Source organism: Mustela putorius, unplaced genomic scaffold (genome assembly GCF_011764305.1).
Source record: "Mustela putorius furo isolate JIRA1106 unplaced genomic scaffold, ASM1176430v1.1 tig00000083_pilon_pilon_pilon, whole genome shotgun sequence".
Classification (NCBI taxonomy): domain Eukaryota; kingdom Metazoa; phylum Chordata; class Mammalia; order Carnivora; family Mustelidae; genus Mustela; species Mustela putorius.
The window spans coordinates 15,037,983-15,055,846 of record NW_025421273.1 but is presented as its reverse complement, the minus strand read 5'-3'; the positions used below and the strand labels follow the sequence as shown (position 1 = coordinate 15,055,846).

The 17,864-nt window shown below is 52.0% G+C and overlaps 1 protein-coding gene across 3 annotated transcripts in view; it reads right to left on the bottom strand.

The window, feature by feature from the left end:
• Positions 1-15,132, bottom strand: part of JAKMIP1 (janus kinase and microtubule interacting protein 1) — a 132,704-nt gene extending 117,572 nt beyond the window's left edge. For all 3 annotated transcript variants that reach the window (XM_045075476.1, XM_045075493.1, XM_045075497.1), the window contains exon 1: positions 14,807-15,132. The gene's annotated coding sequence lies outside the window, so the exon portion shown is untranslated. The remainder of the gene's footprint in view (positions 1-14,806) is intronic.
• Positions 15,133-17,864: the final 2,732 nt, after the last annotated feature.

The window sequence follows — 17,864 nt, the reverse complement described above, 5'->3', positions numbered from 1 at the left end:
GTGCAACATGGGACACTTGGGAATTTGAGATCCTGCAATGAACCACACATGGTACTGAGGGGTAGGTGACAACAACATAGGCACAGGTGCCTATGAGAAGATGGTGGCCAGTGTCTAAAACAAAGCAGAACCATCAGCACATCAGGGGGCTGGGAGGTGACACCGAGGGCCTGGACTGCATACCGCATTCCATGGAGCCTTGGTGCTCCCTGAAGATGCTTGCAGGCCAGGGGTCTACAGCAACAAATGTTTGATTCTATCTTTTCATGTGTAGTCACTTTAAACTACAAAGACAGCATACAAGTTCAAATGAGCTACACACCAAATGTTAACCCTTTGCAGACCCCACTGCATGGACCTGAGCTGCCAGGTGAATACCCAGCCTCTCCCATCACCCCCCAGTACAGAGCATCCTGAGATCGCAAGCCAAGTGACCAAACAAACCCTTACCAATTCCAAGCGTGGTATGTAAGGATTCTCAAAACACAGATTATTTCCACAACCACAACAAAATCCTGGAAGGCTGAGGATGTCATTGTTGTTAAGACCACAACTACCACGCTCAATTTTTCATTTCAGAAGTTATATTCATCAAAGTGACCTCACCATCCTCATGTACTGACCTTAGAGTAAGTGTTATAAGTTTAAGGTCAGAAAAAGACATGCAATAATAAACCATCATTTCCCTGTTTTGTGTATTTGGGTATATTATGGTAGAGCTGTTAAATTTAAAAAGATTTTTTTCATTTTACAATGTGCAAACAAATCCGGAGAGAGGTAAGGCTATTGCATTGTTTAATGATTACCTATGATCATCATCCTTGCTCAGTGCACTTCAAGAGAGCAGATAAAGTGCCCAGCACGCAGCAGACACTCCCACTCTGGGGAAGAAGGACCAATGCAAGGCATTATAGCAGCAGGTGGGCAGGACATGAATCTGAGCCTGGGACTCCTGGCTCAGGCTGGTGTTCACACTCTGCCACTTTCCCTCTTTCCCAGAAATGAGATTAGAGCCCACATACATCACAAAGAGGGAGAGAGCACAGAAAAGCAAGGCCAGGACAGCTTTCTTCCACAGGAAACCATTAGAAGCCAAGCCCCTTCACCTTGAGCACCAGCTTGAAATGCGTGCACACTGAACAGAGAGCTGCCTTCTAGGAAATGCCCTTAGGGAGCAAGGGTTTCCACATTCAGCTACAGATTCGGTGGGATGGCAGGGGTGATTTCTGCCCACTGGAGGGAATCAGCCAGTTGTCAACCATCTCAGTGACGACCCAATAGATAGATTGTGTAAGTACAGAATAAGTAGGGGACCAGCCCTGCCTACCCTGGTTCTCAGACTCCAGGGAGTATCAGGACTTTCCAGAGAATTTGTTAAAAGCCGGGCTACCAGGGCCCAACCCAATGTATCTGATCCAGTAGCTTAGGCTGGATCCTAAGAAGGTGCATTTCCAAAACGCCCCCAGGGAGTGCTGATGCTGCTGGTCCAGGACCCCACTTGAAGAACCATTGCTCTGATCAGTTGCTCTCCTCATTGTGGCTCACTGAGGCAGATGTTCATGGAAGGTAGGAAGGGCAGGATGCAAACTTGGGAGATGGGATGGGGGCCAGGAGGGCAAAGGAACGGGCATTCCAGGAAGTGGGGCAGCATGAGCAAATGCAAGGAAGCTGGAAACAGCGGGAGGGGAAGTCAGTAGTTCAGTTTGGCCAGGAAGTAAAGGTGAGAGTGGGAGTGATGGAGGGTGAAATGGGAAGGACAAGTGGAGGTCTTGGATGTTGGGCTGACAAAAGGGAGTTGAATATCAGCTACAGGCCAGGCAGTGTTTGCTGGTATTGCCTACTAATGTCATTGCCTTGTGGTCAGAAGGCATACTTTGGATTATTTCTGTCCTTTTTAATGTATTGAGGTTGTCTCATGGCTGAGCATATGGTCTGCCCTAGAGAACAATCCACATACACTGGAGAATACATATTCTGATGTTGTTGGTAAGTCTAGTTGGTTTACAGGGTTTCCCAAGTTTTCTATTTCCTTGTTGATCTTCTATGTAGTTGTTCTATCCGTTATTGAAAGTGGAGTACATAAGTATCCAACTATGTATTATTAAATTATCTATCTCTCCGTTCATTTTGGTCAGTTTTTGTTTCACGGATTTTGATGCTCTGTTGTTAGGTGCATATGTGTTCATGATTGTTTATATCTTCCTGATGGATTGACCCATTTATCATTATAAAATGTCTCTCTTTATCTCTATTTTTTTAAGTCTATCTTAATATAATACCAGTATAGCCACTCCAGTCTTCTTGTGACTTTGCTCTTTGCATGATGTATCTTTTTCCATCCTTTTTACTTTCAAACTATTTTACCTTTGAATCCAAAGAAATCCCAAATTCATAACTTGTCAACATCTGAGGTTGGGGGAACCTGGCACCCCACCCCCATCTTCTGGCAGGAGCACCCCAAGTTTCCAATATCCTATCCAGCAATAGGACTCACTTGTGTCTCTTGTAGACAGCATATAGTTATACCATTTTTAATATGTTCTGATAATCTTTGCCTTTTGACTGGATTGTTTAACCCATTCACATTTAACATTACTATTTGTATAGCTGAGTTCGTGTCTGCCATTTCACTGATTGTTTTGTACATGCCTCATGTCTTTTTGGTTCCTCTGCTCCTCCTTTACCACACTCTTTTGGATTAAGTGAATCAGACACTGGATTTGGCATAAAAAGTAGAGAAAGAACTTCAAAAGGCTAATTATTTTTAATCCACATAGCAAAATTACCCCTCTTACTATTTTCCGTTTCCTTAATGGCTTCTTTTCTTTTCTTTTTTCTTTCCTTTCCTTCCTTTCCTTTTCCTTCCTTCCTTCCTTCTTTAAGAGAGAGAGAGTTCTTGCAAGCAGGAGGGGGAGAGACAGAGGGAGAGGGAGAGAGAGAATCTTAAATAGGCTCCATGCTGGGCATGGACCCTCAAACTCATGACCAATGCAGAGCTCAAACTCATGACCCTGAGATCATGATCAGAGCCGAAAACAAGAGCTGAACACTTAACTGACTGAGCCAACCAGGTGCCTCTGGCTGGTTTTCAAATCAACCATTATTTTTTCTCTCTGGTTCCAGCAAACGGGAGCACATCAATGATTTGTCTGATAGTCGTGGGACACCATCTAAAGAAATGTCTACTACCAGATTTCTGAGTTGGAGGATTTGAAGCTACAATTTGAACTGCCCACCAGGAGGAATGGAGCCACTTGCAATGATCTGGGAATCAACTTCATGATATGGAGCAACTCTAAGTGTGGTGACAGATCAGCGCTTCAAACCAAAGTGGGAAGGGATGGTTGGAATCACAACAAAGTCCATGGCATGGGTATTTTCAAATGCCATAGTATTGCTCTTGCAGACCTTGCACAGATGCTAACGAGTCTCTGCTGAACAGATGTCCCTTGTGTACCTGTCCCAATGGATAGTCGAGACCCCATCCCAAACTGATCAGCCCACATTCCTGCCTGAGTGACTTATATCCCCAACCTCCCAGTCACTTGACCTCTTAGTTTCTCTACTAAGCTCTCAGGTTCATCAACAAACATGAAGGGAAGCTACAACTCGGGTGCCTGTGAACTGTGAAATCCCAAATTCATAATTTGTCAACATCTGAGGTTGGGGGCTCCTGGCACCCCACCACATCTTCTAACACCCCCAATTTCCAATATCCTACCCAGCAATAGGACTCGCTTGTGTCTCTGGTGCAAAGTGGCTTGCATTTGGGTTTAGTCACCCCTGTAGAAGACTCAAGGGATCTACAGTGCCCAGGCTGTCATCAACAGGACTCATCCTGGGTGACTCCAGGGAGAGATAAATGTCAATAAAGAACCCACTTGCCTGAAGGTTTAAACAGATTAGGCACAATCTGTAGGCATCCAAGCCCTTGTTCACAATAAGGTATCTGGCTGGCAAAAAGAATCTCTAGACCTCAGCCTGAAAGGACCCCAGACTTGCTTCAGGAACCCAATTACTGCCCGGCTCAATGAGCTCATTCACCCCGCTGCCCCGGCCCTGGAAGCTGTTCCACCAGCTTCCCAAGAGAAGTCGTGTCTTCCAAAGTGCCGCTTTGGGAGAAAGAGTAAAAGCAGGACAATTTAACAAGACCTACGACCTTCAGTAAACATGAGATGTTTGGACTCTGAAGAACAGCCTGCTAGTCTGTCTATCTGTTGTCCTGGACTGAAGGTGAGATGGTGATTTGGGGGAAGGAGACTTTATGAAGAAGATAGGAAGTTCCACCATGTCCTCTTTGGGCTAACATGGCCACTGAGGTGTTTCTCTGTACTGAGGTATCTAAGGCTCACAGAGTAGTCACAAGGGGTGGCTGCTGCAGAGAGTAGAGTGAGGCTAGTTAAGGACAGAACAGACTCAACACAAGCAATGGAGACAACCCAGCCACCTCCCAGCTGGGGCCCCGCCCAGCACTGCCATTATCAGGGTTATGGGGATCTGTGGGACTAAAGGCCTGAAATCTACTGACCACCTATTGTGCAGCCCACCCTGCGCCAGGCTCTGGGAAGCCTCCTGGGAATCAGAGGGCATCTCAAGCCTCCCAGAACCTTCTGGAGACTTCTTTCTAGTGGAAAAGTCAGGAAAGTCACTGACAACTGCAATACTGCATCCAGGGCAGTGGCAGAAGGATGCTTAGGGCAGCAGAAGCCCTGGCGACATGGCTGAGCTGGCCTGGGGAAGGCGGGGGGATCATGGGGTGGGGGGACGACAAGGAAGGTTTTCTGGAGGAAATAAGGCTAATGGTGGATCCTAAGTGGAAGAGGTTCACTGCGTGGATGAGGACAGGAAAAGCGAATCGGCAAATCCGTCCGAGGGAACAGCATGTGCAGAAGCCTGACTCCGTTGGGAGCAGTGGGCAGATGGTGCAGCTGGACACATGCCCCACATAAGGTGTGGGAATAGAGGGAGGCAGGAGCAGGCCACACCATGCTAGCAAAGTTGGGATGAGCAGAAGCAGCCCCTTTGGTCCATTCTTCTGCTTCCAGGCTATTCCTGTCTTAACCCAGCCCCAGTGACTTCATCCACTCAATCTGAACTTGCAGAGGAATCAAACAGTTCTCTCCTGGAGGCCCAGGAAGAATGGAGGAACTGACATCCCAGCTGGGCTATGGAGCAAGCAGGATGTTACAGTTGAGAGGTGGAAAGCCCTTTCAGACAGAGGGAGCTGGAAAAGGAGGATCCGGAAGAAAGAGCAATGCTCAGCAGCTAGGTATGGTCCACGGAGATAAATAATGGCAATGGAGTTGGGAGCAGACGATCGGGGCTTTGAAAGCCCAGCTAAGGTCTGCACACTTCTCATATGTAATCAGCAACTGTCCGAGTGGCTGGAGCAGGCCCACCACTGCCTTTTCTACCTGTGCAACCTCAGGTAATTCCCTCATTCTGCAATACTGAGGTGGTGTGGGCCCAATGAGGGCGGGAAACAAAGATGCTCCCGCCCCCATAGCCTATCCTGGGGCTCCTTTTGCTTCTTTGTGAGCACACCGCACTCTCAACCTCCCACCCTAGCAGGCAGGACCATGCCGGGCATCCACAGGCAGATGTGCGTGCGGAAAACAAGGAGGACAATGTGAGATGGCCCCTGCAAAACTGAAACAAAGCCCTCCCCCGGCATCTATGTGAAGCACAAGCACCTTATGATGGACCTGGGCAGTGGGGGTCACCCCGACAGAGGAACTCCAGAGCGCCCAGGGGTGAAGTGACTTGTTCCCTTAGAGGTTCCTGGCTGGATCGGGGATGAAACGCAGGTTCCCTCCCAGGCCTGGTAGGAAGTAGTGGAGATGGGGTACAGGACATAAGAAATGTGTGCAAAAAGAGGAGGGTTGTGCCACACCCTGAGGCAACTGCCCTCAGCTAATGAGCTTGAGGTCTTGCCCTCGACCAATCAGAGCTGGCCATCATCTGCTCTTGTCCAATCAGAGCTGGCTGATCAGTTGGCTCTCAACCAATCAGAGCTGGCTTTGGGGAAGCTGCTGGGATAGGTCTCCAGCATTCAGTTTGACTTTGCAAATTCTTCAGAGAACAGCAGCAAAATCCTGATGTGGTTATCACATGCAGGGATTGAAAAGGCTAGAGCCATCAGGTGGAGGTTTGTCTTAGTAGAGTGGCCGCTGCTTTCGCTCCATCCCAGAGTGGTCATCTCGGCTGCTAGGCACCGGGCCAGACAGAGAACCCATCACTGCGAGCTCCCAGCTAGAGCTCCCACACAGCTCTCTTGGCAGGTGTGATGTCCACGGCGCCTACTTCCTTAGAATCTTCAGAGAGCAATCACAGCCTTAGGGGCTGATTGGGTTTGTGTTTTCTTTAGATGGTGTGGGTCTCTCCTTCCTCAGAATGAAAGCTGATGTGGGCAGGGATCTTGCCCTATCTGCTCTTCATGGGGCCCTCATTCCTTCCGGGGACACACAAGAAGCCCTCAAATATGTAGTGTCATTGCCTGTCATCAGACGGGCTTCTTGTTTCAGAGGAGGAAACTGAAGCACAACAAAGTTGAATTAACTTGCCCAGGGCTGTCTACTTCACAGAAGGCACAGCCACAGCCCCTGTAGCCCAACCCCTGCCCTCAAGCACTGTCCAAAAGAAATACAATGGGGACCCGACCTGCAATTTTTGATTTTTTAAATTTTTTAGTTACCACATTAAAAAAAAAAGAAACAAGTGAAATGAATTCATTTGGCCCAAAAGATCCAAATTTTAATGTGTAATCACTGTCACAGTTTTTCCTGAGATCTTTTTCACTCTCCCACTGATACAAAGTCTTAGAAATCCAGTGTGTATTTTTCACTCACCAGCCCAGATCAATTCAGAGGAGCCATGTTTCAGGGCTCAATGGTGCTGAGTGGCAGTGAGTGGACAGGGGCTCAGTGGCTAGTGGACAGGAGCTTGGCGGCCAGTCAACAGGAGCTCAGCTCCAGGAGCCTCCTGCCTACCACTGGGCAAGCAAGCATATATATCACTCAGCACATGGAGACTCATTCATAATCACTAGGACACATCTCCAACTACCAACAGCAGCAGCGCCGGTTACAAACACCTACAGAATACTAATACGGCTCTGGGCAGTCTGCCCAGGTTACTTCTGAACTTGCACCAACTCCATGAGCTAGGGACCCTGGATGGTCTCCATGTGGACTGAAAAAGGAAGAGAGGCTCAGAAAGCTTAGGAGATGTGCTCTAGGTCTGGAGCTAGCAAGGTGCACTCAGGAAGTTAAGTTGCATCTGACTCAAGCAACACCAGCAATTATTTATTGAGCACCTGCTGTGTACCAATAGCCTGTGTTGAAAGATGAGCACAAATATACCAGGCAAGGTTCCTGCCCTCCTGGTGCTTTTGCCCTAGCTTACGGCGATGGGAGAATCATAACAGACAAGGAAAATCCCCTTCGGATGGTGATGATTTCAGAAGAAAACTGACTGCAGTAGGGGAGAATAACAGCAGAGGGGAGGTGGGCAGCTACCTGGAATGGACAGGGAAGACCTCTGCAAGGCGAGGAAATTTAAGCCGAGACATGAAGGATGAAAAGACCATAGTTCTGGTGAGGGCAGGGAAGAGCATGGCAGACAGCAGGCAGCAAACACAAACCTCAGAGCGGGAAGGATCCAGCATGTTCCAGGAAACAGTAGAAAGGCAACCGGGCCCCCATGCCAGCAGCTTCTCTGGAGCCATGGGGTGGGGGCCCCCCTGCCATTCCTCCTGTCTCAGGGCACTCCCACACCCCGGGCTTCGAAAATGAGAAGACAACAAACCATTCTCCAGATGTCAAGGACAAGTCTAGGCTGGAGGCTCCCAGCGCAGTGCCCCGCATGGGGTCCACACCCAGGAGCATCTGCTGAGTGGCTGAATGATGCCTGAGCAGTGAGAGGAGAGTCATGCCAGAAAGGAACCTGGGCAGCAGGGGCCCCAGGAAGAACATTTTTAACACTTCAAGCCTTGCTTCAAACACCATGCACTCCAGCCAAAAAGTGGAAACCACCCAAACACCCATCAAGAGATGAATGGATAATAAAACATGGTCTAGCCATGCCACGAAATATTACTCACCTATAAGGTGCTACAGCACTGACACCCACTACAACTGGGTGACCCTCGAGGACCTGATGCTGAGTGAAAGGAGCCGGTTGCAAGAGGCCACGTGTAATAGGATTCCACTGATACAAAATGTCCAGAATGGGCAAGTCCTTAGAGATGCAAAGCAGACCACTGGCTGCCAGAGGCTGAGGGAGGGGGAAATGCCAAGGAGCTGCTTAATGGGGACAGGGCTTTCATTGCAGGCAAAGAACGTGTTTTGTAACTAGATGTTTGTTGGGAAAAATGTTTGGAACTAAATGTTTGGCCTTGGTCATTCAACTTTGCAAAGGCGCTAAATGCCACCGAATGGTACGCTTTGGAATGGTTCATCTTAGGTTGTGCCGATTTCACCTTAATTTTTTTAAAAAGCGGGGGTGGGAGGGAGAGGCAGAGAACTCTTTCAACAGAAGAGTCAGGATGGCCGCCGTTGCACACATCCCTGCGTCTCTGCAATCAGATAGGAGCGATGGGCCTCCAGAAGCAACTGCACAGAACAGAAGAAGAGAGGGGACAAAGGCTCCAAAGGTTAGGGGAAGTAGACAGTTATCACACCAGATCACTCCTCGCCTCCACTCCCCATAGCTCAGGGTCCTCACAGGCTGCCCATCCTGCAAAGGAAGCAGGACACCGTTCAGTGGTGTGTCCCACCCCTCCAGCCCTGAGGAAGGGACCAGGGGCCAGGCCAGGTCTCCCAAATCAAAACAAAGCCAAGCTGGTGGCACTGGGGCCAGAAGGCCAAGCCACCACATCCCTTGACCTGGCACACACAAGAGCATTACTGCCACATGGGCAGCCCTTGGCAGTCTCGGGATGGTCGCATACAGAACCTCCTTTCATTCCCTGGTGTAGTCCTGCAGCCAAGTCTGCTCCCTGGGGTAGGAAGAACAGCAGGAGGCCGCATCCACCCAGCATCTGGGTCCTCTGAGGTCTAGGTGGGAGCTGCAAGACACGTGATGGGTCCTGGGGATGCTTCCAGTACCTTGGAAAGGATAAAGGGGACACCACGGGCCTCCCAGAGAGGATAGACCTGATACCCCGTTAAGGTGTGGCTGCTCAAGGGAATAGCATCCTACCCACCATCTGCCACGTGAGCTGGGCCTTCACCTCTGCTCTTTATTTCGTCCCCTTCCACCTGATCTGCGGGGAGAGGGACTGGGGCTGTCCCTATTTCACAAAGGAGGCGGGCTTGTCCACCATCAGCTGGCAAGTGGCAGTGCCAGCATTCGAACGCAAAGCTGCCATCAAAAGCCTCCCGCGCTAAATTATGATGTCGCTGACATTTGCCTTTTCCCCTACAAAATTCCTACAAGGCAGCATGGGGTCACGGGTTAAGAGCAGGGACTGCCAGTCTGGGACAACGGGAACATTCTGGACTTAGATGGGGACAGTTACTCAAGAATGTGAACACACTTAACTGCCACTGAGCAGTGTACTTAAATATGGTTACCGTGATAACCATTATTAAATATTATATATACATGCAACACAAAGATGTTTTAAGAAATGATCAGGTACCAGGTCATTAAGAAACTGTCAACAGGGGCACCCGGGTGCTCAGTTGGTTAAGCAACCGACTCTTGCTTTGGGCTCAGAGCATGATCTCAGGGTCCTAGGATAGAGCCCTGCATCAGCTCCACACTCAGCAGGGGATGGCTTGAGAGTCTCTCTCCCTCTCCCTCTCTTGCTTTCTGCCCCTCCCCCACCCCGCTCACACAAGTGCTCTCTTTTGGTCTCTCTAAAATAAATATTTTCTTAAAAAAAGAAACTGTCAGTAAATTTTTAAAAATAGATATCATACAGAACATATTCTCTAAACATGGCAAAATTCAATTAGAAGCTAATTAAAGGGGCACCTGGGTGGCTTAGTGGGTTAAGCCTCTGCCTTCAGCTCAGGTCATGATCTCAGGGTCTTGGTTGGGATCAAGCCCTGCATCAGGCTCTCTACTCAGCAGGGAGCCTGCTTCCCCCCGCCCTCTGCCTGCCTCTCCGCCTACTTGTGATCTCTGTCAAATAAATAAAATCTTTTTTTAAAAAGAAGTTAATTAAAAATATATTAATTAAAAATATATAAATCCTCCCCCCAAAAAATAATAAAGTGGACTGCTTGGGTGCAGTCCCTGCTCCCCACTTATGAGCTCTGTGACCCCCGCAGTGGGCTTCAGAGGCTGTCTGTACCCATCTGTAAAGTGACAAACGCAAGGCACCTCCCTCTAGGCTTGTGTCCGGAACTGAATGAACCCAAATGGGGACAGCACAGACTGGGCAGGCAGAAAACTCCCAGCTGCAAAGGGCCAGGTAGTGTTTCTGGCTTTACAGGTGATGGCCACAGTGGTGAAACTCTGCCAACACAGCAGGAAAGCAGCCACAGCAAGGGGTGCACCAGTGGGCGTGGCTGGGTGCCAATAAAACTTTATTTACAGAAGCGGGCATCGCGCTAATAGGGTTGCCACTTGCCAACCTCTGGCACATACCCTGGCCCTTGGTAGGTGCTTAACAAACGTTAACCGCTACAATTAAGAAAAATGGCATTTAACTCGATTCATTTCTAGAGATGAGTGAGAGGTAAAATACTTCCTGTTGCAGTCGCAAAAATAAAAAGTAATACCGAAGACGAGAGCGGAGCCTCCATGCCCTCTGGGGCTCCTCTCTGTAAGCTCTTCCCCTCCCACCTCCTACAGGAGGGGCTCCTCACAGCATGAGGCTCCCAGCGCCCCACCCCCTTGTTCCTGCCCCTCCACGCTGGCCCAAGGTTCCTGGGCTGTCCACCTGGCCTTCCAAAGGCCAGAGCAAAGAAAACATTTTTTTTTAAGATTTTATTTTATTTGATAGAGAGAGATCACAAGTAGGCAGAGAGGCAGGCAGAGAGAGAGGGGGAAGCAGGCTCCCCGCTAAGCAGAGAGCACGATGCACAGCTCGATCCCAGGACCCTGAGATCATGACCTGAGCCAAAGGCAGAGGCTTTAACCCACTGAGCCACCCAGGCGCCCCAAGAAAACATTTTCTGACAGTGTTCTGGGCTAGAAGGACAATGACAAACAAGGTCCCACTGCTGACCGGCCCTGGAGTACCTTTCCTGAGCCTCGGATTACAGCAGCACTAATGGCTTCTACTGGCTTCAAGGTAACCGATTTCGATCAAAAGCACAGAGAAGCATCCTCTGATTGATTCCTCACATGGGCCCTGTAGGAAGGTCGACTTTCCATTACAGGGATCAGCATGTTCCACAGAGCAACGCCTAAGTTCTGGAGCATAGGCGCTACCCCCTCCCCTCCGCTGCCCCACCCTGGTGAGTTCTGCCTCTGCCTCCCTCCACCTCCACCTCCAAGCTCAGTCCCTGTTTGTCAGGTGCCCACATAAGCCTTTCCCTAGAGGGGTGCTGTGCAGCTTCAGTGAAAGAGAATTCCCAGAAGGAGTGGGAGTTTAAGCAACGATAGCTCTATTCCTCATGTGAGCATCCCAGGAAAAGGACCCGGGCATTGAACTTGCCCAAGGAGGTCGGAGCTGGTCCTCAGTGCAGCCCCTCTGACCCAGCCCAGTTCCAGCCCTGTTCCTTCACAGCTCAGCTCACCTAGCTGGTGCTGATGGTTTGTTCCTTTAAGCGGGTAAGAGTCTTCCTAGGAACTGGGTGGAAATCACTGTCACCACTGAGCAGGAAAGAAGCCCAGATGACAGAAGCATCAAAGGAGATGCTTGAGGCAGGTGGGTGGCCTTCGCTAGTGCACGCTGAGCTCAGGACTCCTGCCCGCAGCCCTCAGCACCTTCTCCCACAAGCATGCACAATTCCCAGAAGCCAGCACACACCCGCTCCCTCCATCACTCACTCCCATTTATGGAATGTGTAGCTTATTGGCTTGAGGTTGTTAGCTAGGGAGGGACACTGAGGGCTTCTGCTCTGGGTGGTTGCTCTGGGACAAAACCAAAGGACTGACTTTTGAAACACACACACCCCCATCACCATGACCGCTTATTCAGTGGTGCCTGTGCCCAGAGACGACACTCGGATACCCACACCAGCCATGCCAGAGAGACCACTGTCCCCATTCTTCAGGAAATGGGAGGCTCAGAAAGGTTAATCCTATGGCCCAAGATCACACAGCCTTAAGGGATAGGACAAAGGTGAATCGACTTCAGAAGACTGGCAAAATGGCCTAAACACCCCAAGGAGACCAAGCAAGGAGACCCAGAACACGGTGCAGTCATCACCAATCTTTCTGCGGGAGGCACCCCATTTGGATTACAAAACCCAGGTGGGAGGCACCGCCTTAGTCTCAGCCGGGAGAGGAGCAGGGCCCCGGTGGGCACCAGGCAGTGCCCCAGAGCCTGCAGAGAGGCAGGGTCTCATTCTCATGCCTTGCTCAGCAATTGTTCCTTCTGCCGCTCCTCTCCCAGCCCCAACCAACCCTCTACACCAAAAGGCCTCCATCCTGGCTCCTCACCGTGAAACCTCTGGCTAGGCCAAGCAGAGACCGTCAAGCTCTGTCCCTCCCTATGCACGTCCCTCTTATAGCGCTGGCATGATTGATGTGGGCGTGACTGCCTCCCCAGGAAGGTGGAACCCCCCACCCGTCCAAGCGGGGCTCCCCCTCAGACCTCACTGTGACCCCACTCTCCAGTGGCCAAGGTCTGCTTAGGGAAAAACCACACACCCACGAAACTATACATGGATAAATGTTCTAAAAGAGCACAGACGAGAGAACCCACAATCTATCCGGCAAAGTCAGGAAACACCACCAAGACTTCACAGGAGACCTGGGCCTTGACATATGACTAGTTCTCCAGGCAGACGAAAGAGGGCACATCTCCCAGGAAAACCAAAAACCAAAACTGAAACCAAACAAAACCACAGTATGTGGGGAGAAGCCTAAGTGAGAAGACAGGCCTGGCAAACACAGAGGAAGCACATGAGGCTGAGACAGTGGGGCAAGGGAGAGAGGTGGGCCAGGGAAACCAGAATGCGAAGAACGTGTGAGGTCACAGAAGCAGCTAAGGATGGTTTGCGAACGACAATGGCAATGATCGCATTTGTTGGGTCCACACCCTGACCCTTCGAGGGACTTCTCACGGGACAAGTCTCAAGGTGGGAGTGACCGCCATGCTCTGGAGAGATGCTTGCCATTACAGACCACGTGCAGTCATGCCCTCTCATGTTGGGCAAGCATCGGAGAGGGGTCCTGACCACCCCATGCCATCCCCAAACCTCCTTATCCATCGGCTCATGGAAGTGCCACCCACCTGCCCAAGGTCTGGAGGAGAAGCCAGCATCTCCAAAGACCCACCCTATACCTGCTGGTCACTCAGTTAGTAGGAAGAGCCCCTCTCAGGTGGGATATGTACTGTGACCCAAGCCCTATGTGAAGGGCCGAGGCTTCCCCTGGGCTTCAAAATCTCCTAATCTGGCCTGGAAGGCCAAGACCATCAGAAAGGATAACAGTGAGTCCCATTCTGCCAGACATAGAAGCTCAGGCAGGGCAAGGGGTTCTCTCTGACCTTCATGGAGAAGGAGCTGGCCAGTAGAAGGAAGGGCGTTCCCAAAGAGGGAACAGCACAAGCAAAGGCCAAGGACGTGTGCCTGTGAGTGTGCGTGGAAAGGGTGGGGGTGGGGGAGGACCAGCAGTTAGATACAGTATCTCTACAGTCTAAAGAGCCGGGCAGAGGCTGGCAGAGAGCCCAGGCCGGCCAAGCCATCAGGAGAAAGGCAGACTACGGTGTGTGGGGAGGGGTGGTGGTGTGTTGGGGGGTGGGGGCGGGTGCTTGTAGGGCTATGCGAAAGACTCCAGCCTGGCAAGCGTCCTCCATCAGGGATGACGAGGCCGGATCGTCAAGAGCTCGCAGCAGGGAAGGTGGGGTGATGGAGTGATGGGGGCAGGCGGCTGGGGACGAGGGCATGGGCACTAAGGCAGGGCGTCCAGGAAAGGTGCCGGGTCCCCCGGAGCCAATCCTTGTGCGCCATCTCCAGAGGCTGCGTGCGCCCAGGGCGCGCCGGCGGGGCAGCAGGGTGGGTTCCAGCCTTTCTTCCCAGCGCTTCAGCCTCCTCCCGGAGCCCACGTGGGCGGAGCAGCGCGGGGGTGTGCGTGGCAGCGGCCGCAGCAGCTGGTGCTGTGCGTGGGGAGGGGGTGCAGGCAGGGCGGCCCCTCCCGGCCCCCTGCCGCCCCGGAGCGGCCCGAGCTCCAACCTCTGCGCCACCTTGGCCGGGACCTGGGGGTACCCTGACTTACTCAGTGGGTAGGACTCCGAGGGAACCGGGCGGCCACGCCCCCCGCGCCACTCCCTGGAGGCAGCCGGTGGGTTCCCCCTCCCCCTTCTTGGCTCGGGGGCGGAATGGGGAGAGAAGTGGAATTAGGGGTGTCGTAAGGGAGAGAGGGGGGCTGGGGCAGTATGGGGAGGGGGCCTATGAGGGAGGCGACGCGGAGTCCTCTTGCTGGGAGAGGCTGCAGGGGGATTTGGAGGGGAATGGGGGATGGGAACCGAAGGGTGGGGGACCACGGAGGTGAGACGCGAGAGCGGCAGGGGATCTGGAGGGGCGCGAAGGCTAGAAGAAGGGGAGGTGGGCGATGGGGCGGGGCGGCACCGGTCTTCGCGTCCCCTGCCGCGGGGTCCGCCCATCGGTCGCTGGGTCCGCGGGCGCCCTTCGGCCAGGGCGCGCCTCCCGCCACCCCTCGCGGGCGCACCTGTACCCACCTGCTCGGCGCTCAGGCCCGAGCCGGGCAGCAGCTGCGGACGTAGCAAGCGCAGCCCCGCGCCGCATCCTCCGGCCGCCCCCTCCCCGCCCCGAGCTTACGCTGCCGCCGCCCCCGCCTTAAAAAGGACAAAACGGAACAGAAAAAGGTTGCGTGCAAAAAAAAAGAAAGAAAGAAAGAAAGAAAGAAAAATCGTAATAAGCAACCGAGGAATACGGATAGATGCGCGCGCGCGGCTCTGCGGGGCGGGGGTCGAGGTGCGGCGGCGCCGGTGACGGCGCTCGGGGCAGCCGGCAGCGCGTGCCGCACGCTCCCGGCTGCAGCTCTTGCTACCGCCCGGCGCCCGGCTCACGGCGAGGCCCCGCCCCTCCCCCGGGTCTCCCCTCCGATTGGCCCTCCCTCCTGCCAGTCAGGGGGGAAGGCGCGGCGCTCGCCCCGCCCCCGCCCGGGGCCGAGGCCGGGAGCGGTTAGGCGGCAGCCGGAGGAGGTGTGGGGAGGCCTGAGCGTGCGCACTTGGCCGCGCGGCCAGCGCCGGGGAAGGGCTGGGGTCCCCTGGCTGAGCGCCCGGTGTCACGCGGGGTCGTGGCGCCCGCTGGGTCGGAGCTGCCTTGGACCAGGAGGAGTTTGCCGGCTGCAGTCGGGGCTAAAGTCCCCAGGATGCTCATCCCTGCCCTTACCTGGGACTGTGACCACCCTAGGCCATTGGTGGTCAGGGAAGACATAACTGCTGAGGGACCTGTATTCTCCCCTTTGTGCCGACTGCAATCTCAGGGTCACAGGTTAAAGGAAATGTTGAAAGTGACACAGCCAGCAAGTAGCGAAGCCAGGAGTCTTACCACTAGGCAAAAAAAAAAAAAAAAAAAAAAAAAAAAAAAAAAAAAAAAAATTCCTGTCACCAAAAAATAGTGGAATGATATGATATCTAGTAGAGGCTTGAAGGAAGGGTAGAATTTAGCGAGGCAAAGATCCATTCTTTCAGTTCCGTTCCACAAATATTGCTTGGGCACCTACTATGTACCAGGGACCCCTTAAGATCTAGGGATACTGCAGTGAACGGCAAGAAGGCTCCCGCCCTCCTGGATTTTATATTCCAGCAAAGGAAGGGAAAAGCATTAACATAGCATCTTGACTGGAGGAAAACGTGGCATATTTGAGAATCTAAAGAAGAGGGGGTATCTCTGGGCTACAGAGAGGTGAGGAGGAGAATGGTGAGGATGGGGTGGGCAGGGGGAACAGGGGCCAGGATGTGTAAGATCTCTAGGCTGTGGGAAAGACTTTGGGGTTGATCCTGAGACTATCTCACGAGGGAAGGTGGTCTGTGGGACCACTGTCGGGTGTGCGTATTTGAAACGTCCTGGTCTACTTCTTCTGCCTCTGGACCACCCAAGAGGCAAATACCATCACTTTCTCCTCACTAGAGATCAGGAGGCCCTGGGGCCCAGAACACATAGCAAGCGGCAACAGGGGAACCAAGAGTCTGACTGTCTCCAAAGCAGCCCTCCAGGTATCATGGGACCCATGGTCTGTGAGCCCAGGCTAAAGCTGCCATCCCCTCGACAGGCCATGCACGTTTGAGGGTCTTGGGGAAGGGGTTCCTGTCGCTTTCCAGAGCAGTAGTTACTGCCTGCTAACCCCCCTCTGATTGGTCCAGGCTGTCTGGGGCTAGAGTAGGGGGTGGGAGGTATCCTAGCTTGGCCACTTACTAGCTGGTGGCCTTAGGCAAGTTATTGAGCCTTTGCTTTTCTCAGTTTCCTTATCTGTAAAATGGAGCTTAGAATAGTAACAATCTCATGGGTTTGAGTGGGGATTAAATTAGTTAGTATATATGGATCTGTGTTACTTTCTGAAGGCTGCCATCAAACACTATCACAGACCAGGAGGCTTAAAACAACAGAAAGTTACACTCTCTCTTTTTTTTTTAAGATTTTTTAAAAAAAAGATTTTATTTATTTATTTGACAGACAGAGCTCACAAGTAGGCAGAGAGGCAGGCAGACAGAGAGAGGAGGAAACAGGCTTCCCACTGAGCAGAGAGCCCAATGTGGGGCTTGATCCCACATTGGACCCTAGGATTATGACCCGAGCCCAAGGCAGAGGTTTTAACCCACTGAGCCACCCAGGCGCCCCTAAAGATTTTTTTTTATTATTTATTTGAGAGAGAGATAGTAAGAGAGAGCATGAGAGGGGAGAAGGTCAGAGGGAGAAGCAGACACCCTGCGGAGCTGGGAGCTTGATGCAGGGGCTTGATTCCAGGACTCTAGGATTATGACCTGAGCAGAAGGCAGCAGCTTAACCAACTGAGCCACTCAGGCACCCTGAAAGGTGCGCTCTCTTGATCCTGTAGGGCAAAAGTCCGAAGTCCAGTGATTGGCAGGGGCTTGTTCCCTCTAGAAGCTCTAAGAGGGAGGAAATCCGAGGACCATTTCAGCTTTCTGAGGCTCCAGGTGCTCCTGGCGTGTGGCCATGTCACTCAGATCTCTGCCTCTTTCTTGACCGAGGCCCTCTCTTCTGTCTGCACCTTCTCTCTGGTTTATTTATTTACTTTAATTTTTTATTTATTTATCTTTGAGGGAGTGCAACCACGTGAGTGGGGAGGGAAGGACAAAGAAAGAGGAAGAGAGAGAATCCTAAGCAGGGTCCACACCCAGCATGGAGCCCAACATGGAGCTCGATCTCATGACCCTGGGATCTCGACCTGAGTGGAAATCAAAAGCCGGACACCTTACTGACTGAGCCACCCAGGCACCCGTAGGTCTTTTCTTTTCTTTTTCTTTTTAGATTTTATTTATTTATTTGACAGACAGAGATCACAAGTAGGCAGAGAGGCAAGCAGAGAGAGAGAGAGAGGAGGAAGCAGGCTCCCCGCTGAGCAGAGAGCCTGGTGCGGGACTCGAACCCAGGACCCTGAGATCATGACCTGAGCCAAAGGCAGTGGCTTAACCCACTGAGCCAGGCAGGCGCCCCCTAGGCCTCTTCTTTTATAAAGACTCTGGTCTTCGGGTGTGGGATCCACTGAACTAATCCAGGATTATCTCACTTCAAGATCCTTAACTTAACCAC